The 23,598-nt window shown below is 40.9% G+C and overlaps 1 pseudogene; it reads right to left on the reverse strand.

Moving 5' to 3' along the window:
* Positions 1-8: 8 nt before the first annotated feature.
* Positions 9-19,193, reverse strand: LOC100430382 (hydroxymethylglutaryl-CoA synthase, cytoplasmic pseudogene; annotated as a pseudogene).
* Between the last annotated feature and the right edge of the window lie 4,405 nt (positions 19,194-23,598).

A 23,598-nucleotide genomic window follows, 5' to 3' on the forward strand; every position in this document is an offset into this window, starting at 1 on the left:
CTTGCACCTCACAGAATATCTTGATGTTCCCCGTTACTAATGAGAGCTCCTCCCATTTCTGCTGCCGTGGCAGGGAGTCTTGGCACTGTCTTAGCAGGTCTTGGAATATGATCAGTTACTGTGTTTGAATGCACAAGTCTGACTCCTTCATCCCAAGTGTCATCACTTGGAGAAGGACACGGAGCATAAGTTCTTCTGTGCTTTTCACCTACCCTAGCTAAGTACCATGTTTCTTCAAAGAGTGAATCTCTTGGGCCCCGGGGAACAGAGTTGACCAAATGATGGGTGTCCTCTTTGAGTTTCACGTTTTCAACAAAGACATCTGGTACCACACAAGTTCTTGAGCTACACCTTGATTTAAGATCCCATAAGCTTGCTGTTATTTTATCAATAGCAGACCGTGGTGAGGCATCTTGTGTAACTTTAAGAGAGTACAGGGTGGCGGCTGAACCAGAACCACACAAGAACACTCCAGTCTCTTCCCTGATCGTTGCTGAGGTGAGTACTGCGCTGGGACAGTTGTGAGGAACCATATACTGACCATGTGTACGTGTTTCTGTTTCATTGGATATAGCAAAGATGCCTTTGCTTTCTGATGGAAGAGTTCAGAACTATCCTTCGTAAATGCCATCTCCACGTTTGTATCAAAATAGATGTCTTCTAATTTAACATTCCCACAGGCTTCCAGGCCATTCTAAACACTGTTTTTATCTCTGTTCTGATCATTAAGGAAGTCATTCCGCAACGTCCGAGACCAGTTTACAATATGGTGAGTGAAGGATCAAGATGCCAAAATTATTCAAGGTAAAATCTTGATCATTTCCTTCTTTCTGCAACTAGGCATGGGTCTTTTTGCAGTCGACAGAATAGCAGTGGTCTAACACACTGAAGCAGCACAGTATGGAGGGTTTTCCATCTACTATAGGACATTCAGAGAGCATATCAGGCTCATAAAAGTCATAGGCACATTGCATATGTGTCCCACGAAGCCCTCGTTCAAAAATTAAAGTTGCATTTGACCTAATTAGCAGAGCTACCGCTCCAACTCCACCTGTCAGTCTAACATTTCCTGTGAGATATACAGCAATATCTCCTCCAACCTCCAGGGCAAACTGTCCATCCCAGGAGCTGGACTTAATCCAGTTAGCAACACTGAAGACAGCAGCTGGGACTCCATAGAATGCATGAGTTGTGTCGGTTCCCTCTACATCTATATCCCCAGGATCCTCAAACAGCTACATCAAATTAGACTTCACTGACTGATTTGTCGATGATTGTCTCTCTTCCACCTTCCATTTGCCCAATGCAATCATAGGAAAGGTCATTTCTCTCCACAAGATTCTGAACCACAGGCATGCAAAGAGAGTTGATCTCTTCTCTATGTGTGCAGAAGCCCATCTTGGCCTGGCCCAAGCCAATGGTATACTTTCCAGCATCTATATCAACATACTTTTCCAACTTTGAAAATATTTCCTTGGCATGCCCCAGGTTTGATATCCATTCACTGTGTCCAATCCAGGCTTGTCCTGGACTTCCTGGCGTCGTGCTCAGTTTGGTGCCCGGACCTGGATCTGGCGGTGCTGTTGCCCCCTCTGCTGCCCTCCCAGCACTGCTCAGCTGCACACCCTGCAAGCCCAGGCCATGGGCCTAATTCTAGAGAATTAGTAAATAAATATTTATTTGCTTTTATTTTTCAATTTAAATGGGAAGCCAGTGAAAATTCCACACAAGAAACAAATATAAGACAATCCAGTAACTGGGAGATACACCTTGTGATGAGTGCAAACTCGTAAAATTATCTGTCCAACCTCAGGATTTGCGTCCAGATTCATCTCTCCCTCCTCTATTATAGACAGTGCATCTGTCTATAATGTGATAGACATTGATCGGCAGGTGATCGGCAGGAGGTCTCAGCCACAAGTGTGTCAAAGTGGACATCTCATGGTTAGCATAGGCAAGGTCTAGTATACATTGTCTGCTATCCCCAAAGAACTCAGTGTCTGTGTGCGAACTTTGCAAAAATCCTGCCTCCCTCCCTCCCTTCCTCCTCCTCCTCCTCTTCTTTCTTTCTCTCTCTCTTTCTTTCTTTCTTTCTTTCCTTCCTTCCTTCCTTTCTTCCTTCCTTCCTTCTTTCTTTTTCCTTCCTTCCTTCCTTTCTTTCTCTTTCTTTCTTTCTTTCTTTCTTTCTTTCTTTCTTTCTTTCTTTCTTCCTTCCTTCCTTCCTTCCTTCCTTCCTTCCTTCCTTTCTTCCTTTTCTCTCTTTCTTTCTTTCTTTCTTTCTTTCTTTCTTTCTTTCTTTCTTTCTTTCTTTCTTTCTTTCTTTTCTTTCTTTCTTCCTTTCTTTCTCTTTCTTTCTTTCTTTCTTTCTTTCTTTCTTTCTTTCTTTCTTTCTTTCTTCTTTTTTCTTTCTCTCTCTCTCTTTCTCTCTTTCTTTCCTTTCTTTCTTGACAGAATCTTACTCTGTTGCCCAGGCTAGAGTGCAGTGGCACCATCCTAGCTCACTGCAACCTCTGCCTCCTGGGTTCAAGTGATTCTCCTGCCTCAGCCTCTTGAGTAGCTTGGATTACAAGCATGTGCCACCATGCCAGGCTAATTTTTGTATTTTTAGTAGACACGGGGTTTTACCATGTTGGCCAGGCTGGTCATGAACTCCTAACCTCAGGTGATCCACCCACCTCGGCCTCCCCCAAAATCCTTTATTTCTTAAAAGAAGATCAGATCAGAGTAATGATAAGCGATTATAATAATTTTGAGGGAGAGATTAGGTTTTATTACAATAACCCAGTAGTTGTGCTTGCTACCATACTTGCTATAATCCTTAGTCCCCTGCACAGGACACTGGGCAACCTGAAAGCAGAGTCTACGCCTTGGTTCCGACTACATCGCAGATTCTTAGCCCAGCACCTGGCCAAGCAGAGGTGCCAAGTACAGCTGAATGAAGGCACTTGGGTTGCAGGATATGACAAGAATACTACGATGTTGGAAATTGGGACTTTCCTAGAACAGCCCAGATATGAGGTCTTCATAAATATGTGCCTTGATAACCTACCAGGTCCTTTAATCCCACTGCAACCCCCAGCCTGGACCTACCTGGTCCCAGGTATTTCCTAGAATCACGCTCTTGCTTTGCCTTCTCTGTTTATGTTGGTTTCCTTCATTGGCCTACTCTGTATTACTTCACTCTAGGTCTTGGGGGTCACCTCTGATCTCCCTTGGATCTCCCTTCTCTGGATCTCCCTTCTCTGGGAACCCATTGGATCTCCCTTCTCTGGCTCACCTGCTGTCATGTTGTTTCTGGTTCTGCACTTGACTTGGATTGTAGCATTATCCCAACTCCAGTTAGAAGACCCCCCAGCATGCTGACCCTGGGAGCCCTCACTAACCAAAGTTACCCCCTCACCTCACCTCTTCTGGCATCCCCTCTTGGCATGGGAGTTCAGATGTCTACAGATGTGTAAGTAAGAAAAGTGGTTTCATGCTCTCTTACTAGAAAATAATTCCCAACTTCTGAAAAATTAGTAGAAAATTGTGGGTTTATTTGCCTTGCTTCTTGGAATAAGAAAACTTGATGACATAAAATAGAAACTGCAATATTCTGATACCAATAACAAAGAGTAATTTAAATACTGCGGCCAGATATATTCCCTTCTTTTATGTTCATGACGCTGTCATTTAAAAACATGGATCTTAAGATAAAACCTACTCTGCTATCTAAGGATTTCTAGAAAAAGAAAGTTTTTTGCTTGTTGGTAAAAATTCCTTTTAACACAAATGGAACTTTAGAACTCAACTACTCAAATTGTTGCTTTTCATAAATGAGGCAGCCAGAACCCAGGGAAATGTTGTGTCTCACCCAATGTCACCAATCCTTGCCCTGGCCTTGAGAGAGTACACAGGGTCTTATTCCACTTAGTATCTCCAGATTCCATGTCCATGTTTTTTAAATAGTAAGAGCTCAATAAATCTAAACAGAACTGAACTATACTGAGCAATGTGATAATGTCTTGAGATTTTCTTACTACTGGTTGTAGGTTCACCTTTGTTTCTGGTAAATCATGTTAAAATTTCTTGAGCAGAGTAACTTGAAATAGATGTCTCCTTTTCTGACACTGAGCAGGGAAGAATTATGCTGACCATTCTGATTAGCTTTCTGTATTCTCTGTGAGAAGCAGCACTCTAAAATCATCTGATTTGGGCTCAGAGCAGCCCAGATTGTAATATTATTTACCAGTTAATTGGAGGCAGGAAGCCAGCTCTGCTGCTCCACACACACCAGCAGAGACTTCAGAAGACCTTCATCCACTGCGGGAATGGCCGAACCCAGACGGTCTCTGAGGCTGTCTTTCCTCTTGGTCAGCTCCAAGTATGAGATTTATACATGTTGGAGAGGTTCATGTTGCTGTTAGAAGGTAGGTCTTTCAGAATATTAGATTTTGTGGAACTAAAGTTTAACAACAGGATTTTACTTATAAAACAATAACTATGTGAATGCGTAAAGCTTGGTATGGCTATACATCAGTGGTGTTTTATTCATTAAACAATTTATTTAACTATAAGATTGCCTAAAATATAAGCTTTTCAGAGAAATGAGCATGCCTAGTGATTTATGAAGCACAGAAAGACCTGATCTTCTGGAAAAGGAACATAAATAAATTACGTGAGTACAACATGAAGTGCAGAATTGCAGAATTCTAAAACTGCTCTTCTCCACTTTTGCTGCAGTAACTGAAAAAATCATGGCATTAATATTGATCTTTCACAATTTTTTGACAAATAAAAATTGTATATATTTAATATGTACAATCTGATGCTTTGATATATATATAATGAAATGATGATCATAATTAAGCTAATTAACATATCCATCGCCTTATATAGTTACTTGGGGTGTGTGTGTGTGTGTGTTGAGAACATTTAAGATCTACTCTCTCAGCAAATTTTGAGTATAACTGTATAGTTACCATAACTATACAGTGTTAGTATTATTGTTAAGTATAGTTACTGTACTGTGTATTTGATCTCCAAAACTTATTCGTCTTACACTGGAAAGTTTGTGCCCTTCGGCTATATCCCCCAATTTCCCATTCCTCAGCCCCTCGCAACCTCCCTTCTACTCTCTGTTTCTTTGAGTTAGACGTCTTTAGATTCCCTGTGTCAGTGAGAATATGCAGTATTTGTCTCTCTGGTCTTATTTAATTTAGCAAAATGTCCTTTATGTTCATCCATGCTGCCACAAATAGCTGGATTTCCTTCTTCTGAATCACATTATGTATATATGTCATCAATGGTATAGCATGTGTCAGTACCTCATTACTTTTTAAATGCTGAAGAATATTTCATTGTACAGATATGCTACCTTCGTTTATTTGTTCATCAGTAGGTAGATGTTTGGATTGGTTCTGGGGTTTTTTGGCTATCATGAATAATACCTCTTTGAACATCTATGTAAATGGTTTTGACATATACATTAGCTTTTCTTTCTCTTGGGTATTTCTAGGGATAGCGTTGCCAGCACCAGCCCACCCAGATGCATCTCATAAGGTTTCCATATTTTATGTCTTTGCCAATCTTGAAGTCACGCTTTCTCTTGCGAAAAGAAAAGGTGACACTTTCTCTCGTCCTTTACACTTTCACACTCTTCCTATAAAATTACAAGCCAAGTTAAAACTCAAATATATCTATTTTTTAAATCATAGCAATCAGCAAGTGATCCCCTGGAATTTCAACTGTTTAAATTAAATGAAAAGGTAATCTTTTAATTGAAAGCAAAGCCAAGTGGTTGCTGAATATCTATCCTGTGGTGGAATTATTGAGGACGTGTCAGTGATAGTCTGCTCAGGGCCCACAGTTCTGTCTGGCGATCAGAGCTGGCCTTCACTCTTTCTTTCCCAGCTATCTTATTCCTAATGTCTGAAGGGTTTCCAGAGTTACTTTGATCTATTTTTTGGACATACATTTGTTTTGGACAAAAACATTTCACATTTGAGCTTTTTTATAAAGAAATTTAATATATGGTTTCCCAGCTAGTAAGCAAATAAATAATGTTATGTTGATTTGTACTTATTTGGGCCATTTAAAAATTGTGATAAAAGATAATAACACTAAATTTACCATACTAACGACTTGAAGTATACGACTCAGTGATAGTAGATCTATTCACATTATTCATTTCCAGAAATTTGTTATTGTACCAAACCAAAACTTGTTGTCCATTAAACAATAACTCTGCAATCCCCCTAACACTCATCCCGTAGGAATCTAACTAACTTTCTGTTTCTGACTTTGCCTATTCTAAGTTCCTCATACATATGGAATCACACAATATTTGTACATTTCTGCCTGGCTTATTACATTTAGCATAATGTTGTTAAAGTTCATCCATGTAGTAGATCTCATTTCTTTTAAAGGATGAGTGGTATCCCATTGTATGTGTTGATGTTTACTTGTAGAATAAGTAATTTATATATTTTCTCCATGAACAACTGACTGAAAGGCAAAGTGAATTACTGATAAAAGAGACTAGAATTGGCTACAAATGGAATCCTGGAGATATTATTTACTCCCTAATATAACCAATTTTCTAAGTAAAACAATGAAAAGACGAGTAGGACTTGCTGCTTTTTGGTTTTTCACATGCTAATCATATAGACAATATGCCCACAGACAGCACAGTAAAACAGTGAGAACAAATTCCTGTCTGTTAAGAAATGCTGGAATATTCAACATGAATTCTATCCTATGACCTGGGTGTACATAGAAACTGTTTATTCAGGTTTGCCTCTTGTTTAACTCTGCATATTATGGTGAATTATTACTGTTAGTATTTTTAAATTAAGACGGAGTCTTGCTCTGTCACCCAGGCTGGAGTGCAGTGGTGTGATCTCGACTCACTGCAACCTCTGTCTCCCAGATTCAAGTGATTCTCCCACCTCAGCCTCCCGAGTAGCTGTGATTATAGGTGCCCACCACCATGCACGGATACTTTTTGTATTTTTAGTAGAAACAGGGTTTCACCATGTTGGCCAGGCTGGTCTTGAACTCCTGATCTCAGGTGATCTGCCTGCCCCAGCCTCCTAAAGTGCTGGGATTATAGGCGTGAGCCACCACACCCAGCCCTAGAAAGCTCTGCATTTAGTTAATTTTCCGTCTTGTTCTATTGATCTGAATAGAGCATGCAATTTTTGTGTGTGTTGGGTAGTTTATGTTCTGATGCTCATGGAATGCCACAGAAGTCAAAGACCAAGGATATTTTGCCGTAAAAACCAACTTGTGCTCACGTGAGAAAAACAAAAACAAAATGAAGATTTTCTTTCCTCCGGGGAGATGCTGTTTTGTCTCCTGAAGAAGCTTGGTAAGCCTCAGTGTAGGATGTACGTGATGGTTTCACATGAGACACGTTTTAAAAATCCTCTCTGATACCCTTTTTTTATGTCTGATGGCCAATCTCAATCAAAAGAAGGCTTTCCCCTGCTCTGTGACGAGTGACTCTCGGCATGAAGCAAGTTAGATTCCTCCAGTCAGCAATTTGGTTGCAGTTGCAAACTTTCAATTGAAACTAAAAGAAGGAAGGAAGGAAGGAAGGAAGGAAAAAAGGAAAGAAAGAAGGAGAGAAGAAAGGAAGGAAAGAAGAAAGGAAGGAAGGATGGAAGGAGAGAAGGAAGGAGAGAAGGAAGGAAGGGAGGAGAGAAGGAGAGAAGGAAGGAAGGAGAGAAGGAAGGAAGGGAGGAGAGAAGGAAGGAAGGAAGCATGAGTTCATTTTATAAAACTTTTATCCAACATGTGTGATGTACAAAACTCCATCTCGGAATTCCTGAGAGATATATCCTAACACCATCTCGATCCCCAACTTTCCAAAACCACGGTGACACTTCTTAGGAGTGACTGTGTGCAGAGGAGAAGACAGGAAGCAGTAACAGCAGCTCTGGGCTGGGCTCAGGTGCTCTGGACACAGATAACAGGTTTACAGAGGGGCCTGCAGCTCCCTGGGCAATGGACAGCAGCCTTCAGCATCGAACCCAAACCAGACACCCTCTCTCAGAGCTAAGGGCCTAGTGGACACGAGGCTTCATTCTCACCAGCTCAGGGACTGGACAGGACCAAGCCTGCAGTGGGGCAGGGGTGTGGGGCAGGGGTGTGGCGGGCAGAGGCCAAAAGAAGCCTCAGCATCTACAGGTCTCTACGTTACTTCTCACTCTCCCAGTGACTCAATTTTTCAGATATTTTACACCCGAATGTGGTAGGCAGGACACTTGTAGTGGCTTTGCACCTGTGGATCTTGGGGCATCACTGTTTGTTTCTTGGCAAGTGACTGAGGCCTGCCTAACTCTGCACAGGGCCAACTAATTAGAGCCGGTTACTCAACAGAGCGCAGAAAATATCCACAATGTTTAGCAGATCTGTTCAGGAATTTTGAGTTGCTTTTTGTGTGTTTTAAAATTTCGTTTGTTTTTATATTTACTCTGTTAACTAATGGCATATGTTTGTGTGTGCACAGAGTTTAGAATGACAAGGTAACAGCATAAAGGCAGAGCGGCTTTGTGGTTAGAGTGAAATGTTGTTCAAACACGCCATGCCTCCTCCCCACCCTACATTCATTTTTTTCTGTTAAGGCGTCATGTCTCCAAGAGGCTTTCTTTAATAAAACTGCTTTTGAATTATTTAATAAAAATAGCCCCTATTCTTTGCACACTTACAATATGTCAGGCATGTTTTTTGAATACATGGATATTATATCTCTATTTGACAGATGAGAACACTGAGACTCAGAGAGTAAGTTCACAAGAACTCTAAAGCTAGTGAGTGAGTAGCTGAGCTAGAATTAGAAGCAAGTGTATCTGAGTGTTGTAGAAAGATAACTCCCCAGATTAAGCAGTTGTATGTTGTTACTGTCTACCTCTGGCTTGGACTGGGACAAACTAATGTGTGTTAGAACAATGAGGAAGCGCATGTCAGTGGAAGGCAGGGCAGGTGGACAGTGGCAGAGACAGCTGCCTGGGACATGGAAAAGCCATGCACCCCATTCTTTAAAGCAACAGCATTGGGTTCACTCTCACCTGCACTAGAGTTGGGGTTTCTTCATTTCACCTTTTGTTTTGTTACCTTGCTGAATTGACTTAATTTTCTCTGATTCCAGGTCAACCTGAAGGATTTGTTACAGATGGTTTTTGGGTTAACAAGGACTAATGATGGAAAAATCACATTCTAGAGTAAAACCCTGGGGGAAAGAGTCTGGAATCCAAGGCTACCAGAGCAGGCTGTGGAAAGAATGAAGTAACATGAGCCCAAGCAGACAGAGCTGGAGGAAGGGTTCTGGGCTCAGCAATGTCAGGACAGTCAAGCAGGAAGCAAAGACCCAAGGAGGTACCAGGCATCTGATATCTGCATCGATCAGTGGATGGAATTAATAGACCGGACTGGAAGCCGGAGACCTGGTGGTGATGAATCCCACCCTTAGAGGACTGAGGGTGGCCTGGCTGCCATCCAGCTGGGCCATTCTGATGGATCAGTGCCCAGGACTGATCAGTCAGTGCCCGTGCCCAGCAAGTTGAGGCCTGTGTCCAGCTGCTCAGGGGATATGCTGAATATGGTCCCTGACTAGTATGGCTGCGAATTCAAGCTGGGAAGCATGTGATCATTAGAAGACCTATTTCCAAACCCAGAAAAAATAGGAGCCCACGAAATTAGCTGGATAAGAAGTTTTAAAAATGCATGGTTAATGTAACAGATCTCATCTATCTGAGATCCACGTCTATTCACCATCATTAAATGCCTCCTACTTAACGTGGGCTGACAGGGGTTAGAGAGTGAGCTCTGGTAGCCAGAACGTGGAGAACTCTAGAGATGTTGTTTTCTGTGTTCCCAAGCTTTGTACACTGCCTGGCTCTTAGTAAGCAACCAATATATATCTGTCGATTACAGAAGTACAGCTCAGATTCTCAGGGAGTTTTTAGCCATTGTGATTTTCTAAGTAATGTTGCTATAAGCACCTAACAAATCGTTGCATTATTAGTAAACTTACAATCTGTAAAACAAATTAGTAAATTAATATCACAAACTTACTATTTAGTTCACTCCTTTGTTTAATGACACAATCTTGATTTTATTCTGATAATCTCTCATTGAATAAACAATGAGTTCCCAGGTGCCAGAATGACTTGAGAAATCTTTATTACAACTCCTGATCCATGATTGAATTTGAACCTGTGAATTGCTGAAGTCTTGAACACTTAAAGGAAATAATGTAATACAGTTAGTTGATGTCTAGGTCTTCTCTGACCTTCTATCCCTACCTCATCCTAGAGCACCGGGAACCTTCCCTAGCACAGCAGTAAGGTCCCAGCATGACAACTGCTCTGTCACTGACCAGCTCTGCTCCTGACTGTAAGCTCCATGGGGCCAGAGATTTATCTGGTTCACTCTTGTATTTCTAGTGTCCACTCTGCTGATTGCATTGTCATGGTAGGTACTCAATAATTTTTTATTAAATGAATGAATGATGGTGAGCCAAAATTCACAATCTGATTATTGGCCTTTGTATATCTAAACTTTTAATACCATGACATAATAGAATATCTAATACTGATAAATTTTAGTTGTATTGTTACTGTGAAAATTTAAATTCTTACAGTTAATAGAATGAGACAGTGCTGTGTATGACTTTCTAAAATCTTTTGGAAAAATATATAGTTGGGTGCTTTTAAGAATATATTTAAAGTCAAAATAATGAATTTTGAATATCAAATAATGAATATTTGAACAGTTATTCCTTTGATTTTCTAAGTGGCACAAGACTCGAAAAGCTTTATGCTATGGAGACATTTATTTTCCAAGTTCTGCTTTCAAGTGTGAAGAAATTTCTATACAAGCAATATATATTTGTAGTAGAACTATTTAAAAATAAAATGAAGGAAGAGGAAACAAATTACTAGAAATAATGCATTGTCCTAACATCCAGGTATAATCAGAGTAAAAGCCTGGCAGAAAGATTCTGGAATCCAAGAATATTTTTGCTCTGGAATCCAAAAAGATTCTGGTAATCCAAAAATATGCCCATACCTTTACCATATCTTCATCCTTTGTCTCTCTCTTTCTCTCTTCTTAACCCTCTCACACTCATGCATATGTGTGTGTGTCTCTCTGTATGCACGTATGTATGTGTTTCTGTGTGCATGTGTTTCTGTCTGTGTGCATGTGTTTGTGTGTGTATTCCAATGCAGACGCAAATTTATATTTCAAAATATAATTCTCCTCTCACAGCTCCAATGTAAACATAGGAAATGAGTTGTCAGTGGAGCTGTGGAAAAAGGAAAGGTTAGCAAGGCCAGTCTTGATGGTCAGATGTGTGTGTCTGACTCAAAATGTAAATTATGTACTAATCCTTCAATGTACATGCTACATCCTATCATAAACTTTGATGCCTGGGGAAAATATGACCAGTCATTTTTATATTTTTCTAGAAGACTTACTATTTCATTTGTAGTTCTTTCAACTTTTGCCTGAAGAATTGCTTTTTGTGGAATGTCTGTAGGTGGTCTCTAAGGGACTCCACAGAAAAAGAGCCAAGCCCCTCTTATGTCTGGTCTGCAACAGGTATCACCCTACTACTGTGAATTCCACTAATTGAGGTTGAGTTTTTGAAAAAACCAAATATCTCAGCAGGAAATCTGTAATACAATAAAACTGCTAATCATTCTGTGACAGTATAATATGTAAACTCATTACAGTAAATTCTATATATTCCACTCTTTTAGATTCTTCCAGGCCCCTTTTCAGCTACACATTGAAAATTGGATAAATATACCCAGTAATGGGATCGCTGGGTCTGGGTATATACCCAGAGGGATATGAATTATTCTACCGTGAAGACCCATGCATGCAATGTTCATTGCAGCATTATTCACAACAACAAAGACATGGAATCAACCAAGATGCCCATCAGTGACAGATTAGATAAAGCAAATGCGGTAAACATAAACCATTCAATACTATGTAGCCATAAAAAGAATGAGACCACTGCTTTTGCGGGAACGTGGATATAAATGAAGGCCATTATCCTTAGCAAACTAACTCAGGAACAGAAAACCAAATACCGCATGTTCTCACTTGTAAGTGGGAGCTAAATGTTGAGAACTCATCAATACAAACAAGGCAACAACAGACACTAAGGTCTACTTGAGGGAGGAGGTTGAGAGAAGGGAGAGGAGCAGAAATAACAACTATTGGGCATTAGGCTTCATACCTGGTGATGAAATAATCTGATGCAACAAATCCCCAGGAGACAGGTTTACCTATATAACAAACTTGCACATGGATACCCAAACCTCAGATAAAAGTAAACAAAAAAAAAATTGGGTAAGTACCCCCATAATTCTGTACTGTCCTCTTGCATCCACTTTTGGTGTCCAGTAATAAGAATATTCTGAAGGGTACTACTACCAGCTTCTGCACTGTGCAGTGGAAATTTTGGATGTGAATCCTACATATTAGCACACACACTTCACCATGCAGCTGCTGATTAATTCATTTTTCTTAGCTATACCAGTATCAATTTCTGAAACTATCAAAGATTGGCAAAGAAAAAAAGGCTTGGACATGTTGTTTACTCTTTTTTCAGTTTTGCTGAGGTATAATTGACAATAAAAATTGTACATATTCCAGGTGTACAATGTGATATTGTGAGATACATAAACACAGTGAAATGATTACCACAGTGAAGCTAACTAATATATCCATTGGCTCACATGGTTACCTTTTTTTTTTGGTTTGTGGTGAGGATACTTAAGATCTATTCTCAGCAAATTTCAAGCGTACAATACATTATACTTGACTCTTGAACAACACAAAGGCAAGGGGCACTGACTCACTGTTCAGTCCAAAATTTACATATTAACTTCTGATTCCCTCAGAACTTAACTCCTAATAGCCTACTATTGAGGTATCAGCCTTGCTGATAACATAAAAGTTTGATTAACACATATTTTGTAAGTTATATGTATTATGTACTGTATTCTTTCAATGAAGTAAGCTAGAGAAAAGGAAATGTTACTAAGAAAATCATCAGGAAGAGAAAATATATTAACCATTGATTACGTGGAAATGGTCATTATAAAGGTCTTCATCCTTGTCGTGTTGACATTGAGTAGGCTGAGGAGAAGGAGTAAGAGGAGGGGTTGGTCTTGCTATCTCTGGGGTAGCAGAGGCAGAGGAAAGTCTGTATATAAAGGAACCTACACAGGTTGCTCAAGTGTCAACTGTATTATTAACTATAGTCACCATTCTATATAGGGCTCCAGAACTCATTAATCTTATAACCAAATGTTTATACCCTGTGACCAACATATCCCCATTTCCCCACCTCTCTACCCTGGTAACAACCCTTCTACTCTCTCTTTCTATGAGTTCAACTCTTTTGGATTCCACACAAAAGTGAGATCAGCAAGGAAAAAATAATTATAAAGATATGTAAGATAAGTAAGGATAAAGATATTATCCTTGTATTTGTGCTATTCACTGTCTGGACTTAAAAGACACCATTCCTCAGTTAAATTTCAAACATATTATATATATTTGCATATCATATATACATATATCATCTTGCTCTCTACTATATATATATATATATCTAGTGTGTATATATATATATAGTAGTATGTATAATACTATATGTAGTAAATACATAGTGTTATACCTAGAATCAAATGGAATTATACTATAAATGTTTTATAATCTAATGTTTGGCTTTAGAATATATCATGAATATCATTCCAGGTGACCAACTTTTAAACTCTGGTTTTCTATAGTACTTGTTTAGTTTTGCATTATTTTCTCTGCCTGTGCAGCAGGTATGTATCATGCTTTGCCAATGCATATGAAGGCAACATGGAAGCAGGATTTGTGTTGTGCCTTCCATAGCCCTTGATAGACTCATGGATACATTAATGCTATTTAATAAGTGATTATAAAATTAAATTAGTGAATAGTATTGAATCTAGCTAGACACTGTTTCATATTTAAGTGTTAAGGAGTGGACATTATACAAGGTGATCAAAAAGGTAAATGGGCTAGGAAGTTGAGTTCTGTGTAAAACAAAAGCCTTAATTGGTTATAAACTGTTCATTCCCACCTGTATTTGACAGTCCTATGTTCAAAATTTAGTCTTAAATTAATACAACAGTGACAATCTTAAATATCAATCATTAGAACTTCAGTTATAGAACTTCAATTACAACAAGGGCCTAGGCCAATGTAGGATGAAAATTCTTTAAAATTTTTTATAATCACACCAATAATCTGAAAATTCCTTGATTTTTTTAGCATTCACAATAATAAAAAATCAAGGAAAATATTGTCTTTCACATCTGGAAAACAGTATATAGTATACCAAACTGTAGTTAGATATGAGTAGTAGAATGTATATAATAAGAATGATAAGCATATAATGTTTTCTAACTCTATGCCTAGGCCATGGTACATTTACATTTCACATTAAACATTAAAGCAAACGGAGATAACTTTAATCTCTAAAGATGTTTTATATCTCCTTTGTTATTTACAAGAAAAGCAAATGGGTTTACCTAATATAATGAAACTGGGCAGAGATTTATATAATAAGATGGATTTATTAAAGAAAACTCAATATATCAGTTTTAGCAGCTGAAATATTGCTTCAATTTTAAAATGACCAGTTCATTGGGATTTTATTTAGGAAAGGCAAGAAACTAAAAGAAAATAATTAATGACAATATAATAAATCTAAACACTTTGGCAGAATACATACTTCCTAAATATTATACTTGTCTAGGATTTCACTTTGAATATATTGTATTCTTTTGGAGAAAGTTTCATTTGGAATATCAACTGTAATTCAATAAATTTCATTATAAAAACAGTTTTTTTGTTATCCTGTTATTTTCTTGTTACATGAAATACCACTGTTGTGTAGGTGTATTTACAATGAATATGTTTCAACAAACATTTTCTATAACAACATAATCTCCCACGTGTATGCAATTGTTTGGGACAAAGAAAGATTAGGAGAGAGACAGGCAAAATTGACCTAAAACTGATTTATCTGGTAGACTAACCCCTTTGACTTCACAATCTCTAATACCCCAGCTATTAACATCTAAACTTCCAAAGCGGAGAGGAAAATAACCCAAGAATTAGCAGCTAGGAGATAATTTCCCTTTTATGAATTAGCCTGCTAGTAGGGAAAGTTTTCCACTTACAGCAGCACCTGCCAAGGAGGTACAAAACTGAATACTGTGTTCAAGTACAGTGGTTCTAACCAGCTAAAGTTGTTAAAGGGCCATTAACCTTGAGTGATTCAATACATTGGATCCCCAGCAGACTCAACAAAAGTCTCTGTCCTGGCCAATGAACAGTGAGACTTGTATCAGCTAATCTCACACAGACACTTCAGGAACGTTTCTGGGAATCCAAAGGTCTAGTACATGCTGAGACATCCCCTCAACTTCTTCCCCTTTATGAAAATGTGGGGAGGTTATTTGAAGACTCAGGAAAAAGTCAAACAACATCTTCTATGGTTGGGATTTGTCCTGCATAGTGCTGCGTATCTCTTAGATACGTGATGCTATGTGGCATTACTACACATAGGTCTAAGACAAAGAGGTACCTCTTGGTCAGAAGACAAGGGTCTAAAAACCAAAAGATACCTCTCACACTCACATATAATAATATAATATTTAAGAATTTTACTTCTCCTTCCTGTAACTCTGAGCTTTGCTTGTAGTAGTGTTTTAGATACAAATAAAGGAATCCTTAAAACCATATGCAAAAGTAATTCTCTTGCATTGGAAGTTGAATCTGCCTCCTAATCATTTCATGGTATTCATTACAGGGAAACAGCTGAATCGTTGTGGTGCTACTTGAAGTGGTTAATACTAACCACAAGGGAAAACAGAAAAACTACATAATGGGTATAGGAGGAGTATGGATAAAATTCAGATGATCTCAATGGAGATTTTTAAAACTTCATATTCTCATATTTTTTCATAAGAGTATGTCAGGATACACTTCAATATACAACTAAGATGGAATAAAATGGATTCAATTTACTTTCCTGCCTAAAATAACTAAAAAACAAAATGTATAAAACATACAAAATATATGAAGCAGCTGTTTGCTAGACAATGAACATTAAGCAACAAGGGACAGTGATCCTTCAAAGACGAGAAATAAACTGAAAAGCCAGATGTTTGCCCCGATTTACTACTAGGGAAAGTTTACAGACTGTGGTGCAGAAAGGGGAACGTGGGCAGTGCCCAGAATCTTGCAGAGTTGTGGAGATGAATCTGGGAACCCGCAGCGGACAAGGCAGTTATATTTTCCAGGACAGAGCTGTGCCAGAGAGGAGAAGATTGACAGAGAGAGAGCCCAGATATCTGCAGAGAATCCCCTAGCATGTTCAGATCAGTTCTGCATGTGATGAAACTACTCAAGTGTGGAGAAATAATCACCAAAAAGAATTAAAGGGAATTATCCTTGGAGCTCATACAGGGCTGGAAATAGTGCCTGTTCCCAAAGGTAAAAGTGAAAAACATTATAATTCGTAGAGCATCTGCTAAAGGACTGAGAAGGATGATGTCTCCAGGGTGGGAAACATTAACAACTCTAGATTGAAAAACTTTTGATCCCACCAAATGCAATAAAAAGCAAGATCCAAAAGGATCAAACTGAAATTAATTACATCCCAGAGCAAAACTGAAGAACATTTCTAGCAATGCAAAAATATCCAGCACACAAGAAGATAAAAATCCGTTATTTTCTTCCAATAAAAACTTACTAGGAAGGAAGGAAGGGAAGGAAAGAAGGAAGGAAGGAAGGAAGAGAGAGAGAGAGAGAGAGAGGGACAGGAGGAAAAAGGGAGAGGAGGGAAGGATGAAGGAAGGAAAAAATGAAGGAAGGAGGGTAGACAGGAAGGAAAGAAGATACAACTCATATTAAAGAAAAAAATCCCTGAATGGAAATTGACCCATAATTAACAAAGATGGTAAGATTAGCGAACAAGTAACTTAAAACAGAATTATATCTCAATTCATTCTGCTCACTATACTAGAGGAAATGTACTAGTGAAAACACTGACCAAGTCAGATATAGAGGACATAAGAAAGAGAGAAATTAAACTTCTAGAGAGAAAAAATACAAGGTGTGAAATGAAAAACACACTGGATGAGATGAATGCAGATTTTATACTGCAAAAGAAAATACTCGTAAATTTTAAGACAGGGCAATAGAAATAATCCAACGTGGATAGAAAACATGGAAAAAGAGTTTTATTAAACAAAAAGAGCATCAGTGAGCCTCGGGACAACTTCAAGGGTCTTTTGTAGTTGCAATTAGAGTCCCTGAAGGAGATGGTAAAGATAGAGTTAAAAAAATTTACAATTTGAGGGCCACATTTTTTTCTTTCTCTTTCTTTCTTTTTCTTTCTTTCTTTCTTTCTTTCTTTCTTTCTTTCTTTCTTTCTTTCTTTCTTTTTCTTTCCTTCTCTCTCTATCTCTTCCTTCCCTCCCTCCTTCCCTCCCTCCCTCCCTCCCTCCTTCCTTCCTTCCTTCCTTCCTTCCTTCCTTCCTTCCTTCCTTCTCTCTCTCTCTCTCTCTCTCTCTTTCTTTCTTTCTTTCTTTCTTTCTTTCTTTCTTTCTTTCTTTCTTTCTTTCTTTCTTTCTTTCTTTCTCTTCCTTCCTTCCTTCCTTCTTTCGACAAGGTCTCCGTTTGTTACTCGGGCTGGAGTGCAGTGACACAATCATGGCTCACCACATCCTCAACCTCCCAGGCTCAGGCAATTTTCCCACCTCAGCCTCCCAAGTAGCTGGGATCACAGGGGCACACCACCACGCCCAGCTAATATTTGTATTTTTTGTAGAGACGAGATCTTGCCTACTCCGCAGGAAGGTCTCAAATTCCTGGGCTCAAGCAATCTGCCCACCTCGGCCTCCCAAAGGCTGGGATTATGTGAGTGAGACACTACACCCAACCTCAAAATTTTCTACATGTCAAAAATTACAAAACAGGAAAACTCAATGCACAAGAAACTGCAAGCACAAGAAGCTTCAGGAAATGACACCAAAGCACACCAGTTACATTTCTGAAAACTGGTGATAGAAGAAAATCTGAAAACCAACCAGATAAAAGATTTTCACAAAGAAATAAAGACAAGAATGACAACTGATCTCTATTAAAACTAACAAGTAAGATTTTGGGTAAGTAAGATGGGTTAGATCAGGTAACAGTTAAAGAAGAGACAGTCACTAAGGAAATTCATGGAAACTGCGAAGAGGTTTCCATGAGCACCATTTAAGTATCCCAGGATTAAAGAGACCTTTAGAAAAATTACCAAGGCTTCAGAAGATTTTGGCCAAAATGCTATAATTTGGTTAGAAAATTTGTGGCACAAATACCCAATCAACACTGGATTGGTTCTTTGTTGGTTCTGGGAGACAGTGCATAGTTACTATTATAATCATACTTTGTTAAATATAAGATTCATTTATATTTCATAATTTTATTTATTTTCAAAATGAGTTGCCAAGCATGCTTTTTTTCTCCATAACTTCTTTGAAGAACTGACTTCTAATTAATAAAGTAGCAGCCTCCTGGTTCCCATTATCCATGCTAACCACCCCTTTTGTGTCTGTCTTCCACAGTATACAGGAGCTCCAGGTACGCAGACAGCATGTTGGGTCTTTGGTGAGAGGCAGAGCCCCCTTCCCCACTGAAGCTGAATATGAAGGATACCAGGGCTGGTGGCTGGTGCAGGGGTAGAGATGTCGGTCATTGCTGGAGGATCCTGTGTGGGTTGGTGTTTTCAGCTGTGTCCAGCTCCAAATCTGCTGACCGGATACTCGGACCATTCTGAAGCTTGCACAAGCACCTTGTGAGCTTTGAAAAGTTCTCTCCTGTTCACACAAGCTAGAGTGGTGCTGCTATTACAGATGAGAATGTCATCTGCCTCCTACACATTCACCGTGGTGTCTATAATTCACTGACCTCCCCTTACAAGTGCTTTCCTGAGTGAGAGAAAGGAGCACTGGGCTTGGAGGGAGACCAAATAGGCAGGGTGGCCAGACCTGCCCCTTCTTCTCTCCTGGATGGCAGTGCCGGACTGCTTTGCTCAGAAGCTGAGTTATGGAGCAGAAGGGGCTCAGCAGGGCTTTCTGGGCTCCCTGGTTCATTTCAGGCACCCTGGTGGACTCCACTGCTGGCTTGTCTACCTCCCTTTGTTCCCTCAGGTCTCAGCCCCAGGATCTCTGCAGCCCTTGCTTTCCTCAGCAAGCCTCCACCCTGATAGAGAGACTCACATCTTGGAAACTGCAGCCAACGCCTTGAAAATGTGTCTACATTTCTATTTGTGATCCAGAATTTTCACTTCTAGAGTACCATCTTTGAAAAAATGGAGACTTATGGATGCAGGTGTTCCCTTCAATGAGAGTGAAAAAGGAAAAATGGCCCAACGTCCAACAGCAGAAGGTGCTGAGTAAGATGTGACACAGGGCCACTGAAAATGCACAAGGGCTAGAGAATGTCTGGGCAGTGTCCACCTGTGGGGACAGGAGATCACAGAGGCGCACGGGCTACACAAGGAGGGCCAGGACAGGAGGAGGAGCATCTCGTGGGGAGGGCACTGTGTCTGGGTGGAGGGACTAGATCTTTTATTTTATTTTTCATTAATGTTGAATTCCTTCTTTTACTATTAATATATTACATATTTTTGGCTTTGTAATAAAATGTCTATAAAAATTAAAACTAGGTGATATACATCAATTATTTAATAGTGAATTTAATATTTATTTATTTAATAGTGAATTATTTAATAGCGAATGTTAAATGGATAGTATTTAATATGATGTGAACTTTCCATAATTATAAAGATAAGACGAACATTCTAAAATATTTAAGTTTTACTTAAAGGAGAAAATAAAATATTTTCAATGTCCCACTACCAAATCTGATGATCAGTAAATGGTTTGGCCACCTCTCTCAGGCTCTGTCTCTCACTGTCTCTCTCCTTCCCCGTCAGTCTGTCTCACTGCCTCATATGCACATTCATTTACATATATGTGTGCCTGTATGTTTACACGGTATATTTTATTTTTAAAAAAAATAAGATCCTCAATGCTGCACTTTTTCACATCAATTTCCTTGCAGTCTTTCCCATGTGGGCACAGAGACCCACCATGCCCACCTCAGCAGCTGCTTGGCATTCCCTGGTTACACGGACCCAATTTTCTTCACCCATCCTCTCTATGTGGATGTTAATGATGTTTCCAATTCCTTGTTATTTCAACCTGTGATGTGATGAAGAGTCTTAACAATAAATCTTGAAACAAGGTGCACCAATGTCTATGGGATGAAGTCCCAGGGTTATCACTGCTGGCTACAGAGGCAGCGGTTTAGAGCTTTGATAGACGCTGCCAGCTCAAGAGAGGCGTATCCCTAAACAACTCTCCCAGGGCATCTCCTGAGGCCTCTGCTTCCCACATTCTCACCAGTGCTGGTCGTCACCTGACATGCAAACCTGCCAGTCTGATGGGGACAAGTGACAGCTCAATAATGTGTTCAGGTGAAGAGGTCAGCTCCTCCACTCCAGGGGGATGGCATTTGAGCAGTGCCTAGAAACAAGGACAGGGCAGGGGGCTGGCTGTCAGCTGAGGGGCTCCTGGAAGAGGCAATGATGTGATCCTGTGGCATTTCCTTATTCCCTTGCTGCCGGCTCATGCAGAGAGGGCAGATTGGGCCCTTGGCAGAATGTCTCTGTGTGTGAATGTGTGTGTTTCTGTGGAGTTTTGTTTACTGTATATGTACATATATGATGTTTATCTGTTCATAATTATAAAAATAATACGAACATTAAAAAATATTTCAGTATACTTAGAGGAGAAAATAAAATATTTTCAATGTCCTACCACCAAATCTGACCATGTTAAATGGTTTGGCCAGATCTCTCAGCCCCTGTCTCTCTCATTTTCTCTTTCTCTGCCAGTCTCTGTCACTGTCTCACATTCACATTCATTTACATAAATGTGTGCATGCATGTTTATATGGTATGTTATTTATTTTTTTAATGAGATCCTCCATGCAGATGATCAGCGTGCTTCTTCACATTCATAACATGTTTATATATGTGTGTGTATACGTATATACATATATAAATATAACTCTATACACTATATATGTGCATATATGCACAGGTAGTGTTTGTGTCCCTCTTTCTGCATGAGGCTCCCTGGACTGGTGGTTGACACCCACGATTCCTTTGAGCACTGCTGATGAGCTGCGGGATGGCCTGAGACCCCGCTGAGTGCAGGCCCCCGGCTGGTGTGCTGATGCAGATATCACCACGGAGTCCTGGAGTAAGGGCCGCTTTCCTTCTTGGTCTGTCCCTGTCAAGTGAGTCTGGAGGAAGTAAGTTTACTCTGCCACGGGTGGGGCACAGCGGCGGGTTGGAACCTCAGGGAGCACTTCTGAATATTGCACCCAGGGGGTTGGCTACAGAGAGAGAGGCCATGGGAGCCTTTTATCCAGGTTCGCGTGTGAAGTGTCAGGGTCCTGCTGCTCCAGCCATTCTGGGATAAGAATGGGGGCCGGGAATTCTGCTGCCCATCTGTGCCATGCTACATATCTGACAGCCAAGGGCCACAACCTGCCTTGTGCCCGGGTGGATGGCAATGGGTTAAAAGGTAAAAGCCAGAGGGACCTTGCTGTATCAGGGGGTCCCCCATTCAAGTCCTATCCACTCTCCACCCTTCTGAACTTCAGAGAACAGAGGAGAAGGGGTTCTTTTTGGCTGGCGTAAATGTATACGTCCCCAGCCTTTCCGGGAAGTCCTGAGAACCGCTCCAAAGCCCACACTGCTGAGTCCCTGGGGCCAGACACCTGGCACAAGGACTGGGGGCTCGCGGCAGCTTTCCGGCTAGCGCATGCGCAGTTAGCATTCCTGGCCCCTGCAGGACCCCGGCCTATGTCGAAGCAGGTCCTTAGAGAGTTCTCATTTAGAGAGCTGCTGCATTCGTCCTGCTCAGGTGTTAAAAAGAGAGCTTTTTCTGACGGAGAGGTTTCTGTGAAGAGGCCATGGCACGAAGGTCTATCAGATTTGTAGGTGTAACTGACCAAAAGGAAAATTGAAGCTCAGATACCATCACGGTTCAGCCCAACTGGCGATGGACGAAGGCCCTCTGCAGTCTGCTGGTGCGTGGGCTGAGAAGCAGAGTGGACTTCCTGCCTTCAATTAATTGGCAAATAACAGCACATTCGGGGTTGCTTCCTTTCTCTGGAACACAGTCCTGTCTGCATGAGAGGGAAAGGGTGGATGCTCTGTACGATTCTAAAGATCTGGGGCTTTCAGTTGGCCCATGTCCATGTCTACTTCTAATTGTCCCCATGCCTCAGTTTCTCTTAGGGGAACTATCCCCCGGCTCAAGCCCATGTACTTAAGTGAGGCTGACACACTTCCTGGCTACAGGAGGCAGAGTCTATGTGGGATTAGATATTGGAGGAACCACTGGTGTCTTTTCCATGCACCGTGCAGAGGGGCTTCATGGATGCACTATCTGCAGCCCACCCTGGCCCAGTGGGCGTGCCCACCATGAATGTGAGGCCCAGTGGCCCTGTGCTTGGTCCACTTGTGCCCTTCCCAGGAAGAGAGTCTGTGTGGGCCCTGGAGTCCCTGTCTGCCTCACCCTGTCAGGGTGAAGGGAGTAACACTGTCCATGCTAAGCTCCTACCTGCATAGTTCCAGTACACCCACCATTGGACATTGGGGAACCTGAGTCCCATAGAGAAGCAGAGACTGCTGAGGGTATAGGGCATGGGCATGTCCAGAAAAGAGTGGATTCCCACCTCCTAGGCCAGGGCTCGACCATCTCACGTGGGGTTCCCTAAAAGACTGGGGAGTCCTGCCTAGCCTTCCCATGTGGGCCCTGCACCTCTTAACAAGCCCATGGGTGTGCACCCACATGCATGATGATCATAGGGCTGAAGTAAGAGGAAAAGTGGACCCTGGATGGGTCGGAGGGGTGGGTGACAAGAGAAAAATAAGAAAGAGGCTGGAGGTAGCTCTGCAATGGGGCAGGAGCACCCACTCTCCTAGCACCATAACCAGGGCCATAGCCTTGGAAGGACAGAGATGCCAGGATGCTGGGCTGGGGGCATTGAAAGGTACCCAGGGGTCTGCCTGGTCTGGGACCATCTCACTGCAGTCAGAAGACGATGGTACCTGGGGTTCCATGTTCACCATTCTGGGCACTTTCAACTGAGACAAGACCCCGTAGGGTGAGGAGGGCTACAGGCAAGAGGGCCTCAGTTTCCCTCTTTACATATTGTGATGCTACAAGTTGGTCACCCCAAGGTTCCCACAGGTTTAGAAAGTGTATGGCTCCAGGTTCCCTGTAGATGACTTACTGAACTCCATGGTCCTTGGAAAATGCTTTCTATTTCCTCGGAGTCTTTTGCAGCACAGAGAGTCTTGGGGGACTGGAGGACTGAGATGTGGGATAAGGAAGAACATGGCAGAACACTGAACTACTCATCTCGAATAAGGCAAAGACAGTCTGTTACAGCCTCGAGTCCTCACTGGAGATG

The sequence above is a fragment of the Macaca mulatta genome, chromosome 1 (assembly GCF_049350105.2).
Source record: "Macaca mulatta isolate MMU2019108-1 chromosome 1, T2T-MMU8v2.0, whole genome shotgun sequence".
In the NCBI taxonomy this organism is placed as follows: domain Eukaryota; kingdom Metazoa; phylum Chordata; class Mammalia; order Primates; family Cercopithecidae; genus Macaca; species Macaca mulatta.